At 41.2% G+C, this 5372-nt stretch overlaps 1 protein-coding gene across 8 annotated transcripts in view; it reads right to left on the minus strand.

The window, feature by feature from the left end:
* Positions 1-5372, minus strand: part of Ldlrad4 (low density lipoprotein receptor class A domain containing 4) — a 474517-nt gene that overhangs the window by 396018 nt on the left and 73127 nt on the right. For 6 of the 8 annotated variants that reach the window (XM_029560086.1, XM_017796315.2, XM_029560087.1 and 3 more), the window contains exon 2: positions 2514-2603. The exons of the other annotated variants lie outside the window; for them this stretch is intronic. The gene's annotated coding sequence lies outside the window, so the exon portion shown is untranslated. The remainder of the gene's footprint in view (positions 1-2513; positions 2604-5372) is intronic. 8 annotated transcript variants of the gene reach the window in all.

A 5372-nucleotide genomic window follows, 5' to 3' on the forward strand; every position in this document is an offset into this window, starting at 1 on the left:
AGTGCCTGCATGTAGGTAAGTGCACCCATGTCATGCAATGTCCATGGAGGACAGAAGAAGCTAGTGGCTTCCCTGGAACTGGAGTTACGGACAGTTGTTAGTTGCCATGTGGGTGTTAGGAATTGAACCCGGGTCTTCTGCAAGAGCAGCCAGTGCTCTTAAAGGCTGAGGCATCTCTCAAGCCCCTAAAAGGATGTATCTTACAAGAAGGAGAAATCACCCCCACTAGACACCATAGACTATTAAAAAAAAAAAAAAAAGCTCTAGAATAGACTCCCTCTTTCAAAGCTGTTGACCAGGGGTCCCATAGACTCTCAAACAATACTAGCCATTGCCCCTGTCTTGCTTACCCACCAGGACCTGATAGTAAGACCCTATTGTTGAAGACACTATATAATGAGCTATAGAAAAAAACAAGAAATCAAGCTGATACTGACTTCAAGGCTTCATTTCTACTGACTGGCTTTCATAGTGCTGAAAGGTGCTATTTATGCTACCAGAAGAGAAAACTAATCAACAATCTTGTCCAGCTATGAATCATGAGAGCTACAATAATTGGCCTAGCAAAATATGCTCACTGTTGCAAGAGTGGCACAAATGCTATGGGAGTATCCAACCAGTTTCTGATTCAATTTAAGGTCCACTTCACAAGATAGAGCCCATACCTGACACTGATATCAGGCCTAGGCACCTGTGGTAAGACAGGTCAGAGGATACAGGGGACAACCTACTTCTATTATTCTCATAAATAAGCATAGTATTAAACTGGCTCCTAATGATTTAATATTATACCCATAGATTAATGCATCTCTCAACTCTCACCAGAGAAGCTTCCTCATACAGCAGATGGTAATTAACCCAGAGACCCACAACCAGCCAATATGCAGAGACTAAGAGGCTGCAGAGTGCTGATCCCTAAATAGAACACCTCTGCTACCCAAGGCTCAGGGATCACTGCAAAAGAGGGAAAGGAAAAATTGTAAGAGCCAGAGGTGGTAGATGACCACAAGGAAACAGAGTTTTCCAGACAGCTAGTCAGTTACTCAAATGAACTCACAGTATTGATAACATCGTGTACAAGATGCACACAAACTTAAGCCAGACAAAAATCCCAGCACAGAAGTGGGGAAGTGAGTAAGAAATTCCAGCCCTCAGTGAGGAACTACTGGCAACAAATACTGCTGGGAGAGGGGTAGTCAGTTTACTTTAAGGGTGTGATGCAGGATAGGTAAACCAGACTCCAGTGGATGAACCCACACCAAAAGGCATTTGGAGACACAAATTTAGCTTGCTAGGTCTTAATATACATAGCAGAGTACACGAAATCAGGCAGGGAGTATTAAGAGGAGAGTACAGACAGGGGAGTGGTCTAAATGTGATCAAAATATATTATATGAGATTCACAAAAATTCAATTTTAAAAACCTTTTAAAAAATTAAAAAGGGGCTCTCAGTCATCATGTTGTACTATTAAGAGATCACATGAATAAGCATTCCAGCAGTACTGAACATCCTTGGGGTGCACTTCCTGTGAAGACCTGCCATCCACCCTGAGAGATGCAGTCAAAAGGGCTCCAAGTTTTGAGACATCTGATAATGAGATTCACTCAGCAAAGAACTATGTATAAACTGAATTGAACTCAGCCATACAGACAGACATTGTACCCACACTGACACAGAGTGTGGTCTGCTATATAACACACAATTTAAATTCAAGTTTCTGGATCTGTGAATAAGGAAGCACATTGAATCCTTCCTGCTCCAATTGCCTTGTCAAATCTCAGTAGCAAACATAAATTTTTTAAAATCTGGAAATAAGTCCTCTGAGACCCTCCAGAGAGACTATCATCAATTCATTTCTTTTGAGAAAAGTTGTATTGACATAGCAGACACTGTTCAAGACCAGACATGCAGGGAGGCAACAGAGAGGGAAATGAGGTCAAAGGGAGCCAGCTCTGTCCTGGCCCTTAGAAAGCTATGAAAGGATTTGCCATGAGCAATGAGCCATACCTTCTGGCAACGTTTTAAAATATTTTTAAACTTTGCAAAATTTTATGGAATTCCTTATCATTTTGAAGATTCTCATACATCTTTATTTGATGTCAAGGAACATCAAATGAAGCCTGATTAGGAAGGTCAAAAATCAGTAAAATCACTTAAGAATTGACAAAGCAGAGCTATAGTAAGGTAAAGGGACAGCCCTTAAGTAAGAAGCAAACAGAGGACACAGTGGCAGCTGGGGGCAGTGCTCTACATTCTCTAGCACCTTTCCTGATTGACCCCACCAGGGCTGCCTCTGAATCTAGCTTCAGGCTAAAGGATGGCAGAGCCACTAAAACATATAGTTACCATCTAAGCTTTTACTTCCATATAGCCCAAGTTTCAGTCACTTATGCCCCACCTCAAAAACTAAACACACAGAGAAGTTAGAAACAGAAGCAAAGTGGAGATGCACCATCCCAGAAGCACTACTGCTTCCATAGGCTGCAAGGACAGACCTTAGGTTCTACTCACCTTTTAAGCTACTTGAAACCTGATGTCAGTCCTTGAAAATAGTCCAACAGGAGAGATAGGTCTGTTGCCACAAATGTAGAGCTTGAAGTGCTAGAAAGAAAAATTTTGGTGAACTAATTATTTCCCTTAGTACAACTTACCTTAACCCAAGTTGTAAAAAAAAAATTTTTGAAGATATTTCAAAATGCAATAAAAGGCACAGATATCAAAATAAATAAAACAAAAATATAAACATAAGCATCAAATATTAGAGGGAAGAAAAATAGAATCACCCAAAATTCTGGAGTGAGGGAGTGACTAAATTGGGTCAAAATACCCTTTCCAGGCAGCAAGTTCTCATCTTTCAATCAAAAGACACATACTTGCTCCTTCAAGGACAAAACCTTTTCTTCAATGAGTGGCCACAGATAACGGATAATACCCGTAATGAATTAATTTTATTTTTTAAATTCAGACAAATTTAAATTTGTCTATGAAAAGAATTTTTTCATGGCTGAAGAGATGGCTCAGCAGTTAAGAGCACTGGCTGCTCTTGCAGAGGACCCAGGTTCAGTTCCCAGCATCTACATGGTAGCTAACTGCCCTAACTCCAGTTCCAGGAATGTAGGCACATGTATGCCATTTCTTGTGTGTGGAGGTCAGAGGGAAATTTTCAGGAGTCTGTTCTCCTAACACCATGGAATCTGGGGCTCAAATTAAGGTCATCGAGTTTATTAAGTGGCAAGCACTTTTATCCACTGAGCCATCTTTTTTGCTGGCCCTTTTTTTGTTGTTTGTTTTGCTTTGTTTCCTTGTTTGTTTTTGCTTTGTTTCCTTTTAGGGGGAGGGTGTTTTGTTTTGAGATAGGGTCTCTCCCAGTCTATAGTCCAGGTTGGCCTCAGACTCATGGAAAAACCTCCTATGTTAACCTTCCAAGTAGCCTGCTGAAAAGACCATTTTCTTTCTAACAATTCAAATTATCTTGAGAAATCCAATACACCTTCAACAGTGAAAGAAGGCAAACCCAACTGCACCTCACCCCTCCTTAGAAATACATATCTAATTTTGTGTTGCAGTGAAGCTCTATGTTGGAAAATAATGCTCATGATTATGTCCGTAAGGCTGTCTTTATGTGCCTTTCAACCTGACAGTGAAACATCTTTCCCTCCAGTGCTCCAGGTTTGGTCTGGCTCACACCAAACCTTATCCCCAATGAGTGAGCACATTCTGTGTGTGTCATCACATTCCAGGTCTTCATTCCATCGCCTCATTCGGTGATTACGTGCCTTACAAAGCAATTTCAGTTAAAGCTCTGCCTCAAATAAAATGAGTACCTCTCAGCACCCAGCCTATCAATATGTAGGCTATGTTCCTGCCCAAGGTAGACTAAGCCACCATCTGTCTCATGTGTGTGCTACAGTGCCCTCTCCAAGAGACTTGTCCCTCAAATTGTGTTCCTACCATATCTCACTCCTGAACGTTCACCCAGTGCTAAGGTATTCACATAAAAAGTGACTCCCATCTAGCTAACAAACCCCGTGAGCATCCTGTGGAGGTCTACACCAAACACATGAGGCAAACACCTCACTGTTTCTATTCAACGCCTTTCTATGGAACATATAGACATGCCTTTCTCCTCTCCCTTTCTATCTATTGAGGGAAAACAATCTACTTCTGATATCCTAGATCTCAGTGTTGATTCTTCATCTGGACCTCTCTCATTTGTCACTTAAGTGCTGAAATTTCTTTGGAGAAGTCTGTGCAATAGCCAAAAAATATATTATGGTAGGCAGAATCCTATGGTAGCCTGTAACGTATTCCCATCCTGCTTAAGGAATCTTCTCCCCAACAGAATTTAGAACAGGGCACCAGCACTTGATCTTAGTTCTCTATGTAAGATTCCATTTCAGTAGCTAAGGTGAGAGACTTCCTTCCTAGCTCTGAGGAAGTGAGCTGCTGTCAAGATGAGCCCATGGGCCATGTGGCAAGACTTGCAGAAGTCTCTAGAACCTGTGAACAGTCCTAGCTGACAGAGAGAAAGGAAACAGGGACATCAGTCCTACAGTTACAAGAAAACTAATTTTGTCAACAACGTGAACAAGCTTGGACAGGGATTCTTCTGCACTCAAAACACAGCCTATTGAACACTATTATTTTCTGCCTTATGAGACCTGAGCAAAGAATCAGCTGAGCAGTGAGCCAGACAGCTCTACCCTAGAAACTGTAAGATCATAAAAGACCGTGGGCTCAAGACACCGGGTTGATGATAGCTTGTTATTTAGAAATATAAAAATGAATATATTTAATAATATAAGTGCATAAAATATGTACACACATAGTAAATGCATATATAACTACCTCATCCATCAAAAGTGAAAAAATTAATTTTTCACACTCAACTATGATATCTTTGTAGAAAGAACATCATTACCAGCATCCTGGTATCCCCAAGACTTCCAAGTGAGCTAGTAGGAGGTCTTTAATTTTTATTTACATGTGTGTGGCTGTGTGTGTACATGTATGTGTGACTGCATGTGTCTGAGTGCATGTTGAGGCTGGAGGATATTACCTTGGAAGGAAAGCCATCTACCTCCTCTGAGACAGGTACTCTCATTAGGCTGGAGCTCACCAATTTGGCTAGACCAACCAGCCAGAGCCTCAGGGCTCCTCCTGTCCCCACCTTCCCAGTATTAAGATTACAAGCAGTCGCCACTATGCCCAGAACTTTTATGTGGTTCTGGAGATCCAATTTGAGTCTTCAAGCTTTTGAGGAAAACACTTTACAGACTTAGCCATCCCCCAGGTCCAGCTTTTTTTCCCCTGATGAGCCAAATTACAATAATTATGATGTGTCATCTTCTAGGTAACACAATAAGGCTA

The sequence above is a fragment of the Nannospalax galili genome, unplaced genomic scaffold, assembly GCF_000622305.1.
Source record: "Nannospalax galili isolate Female #2095 unplaced genomic scaffold, S.galili_v1.0 scaffold169, whole genome shotgun sequence".
Taxonomy (NCBI): Eukaryota; Metazoa; Chordata; class Mammalia; order Rodentia; family Spalacidae; genus Nannospalax; species Nannospalax galili.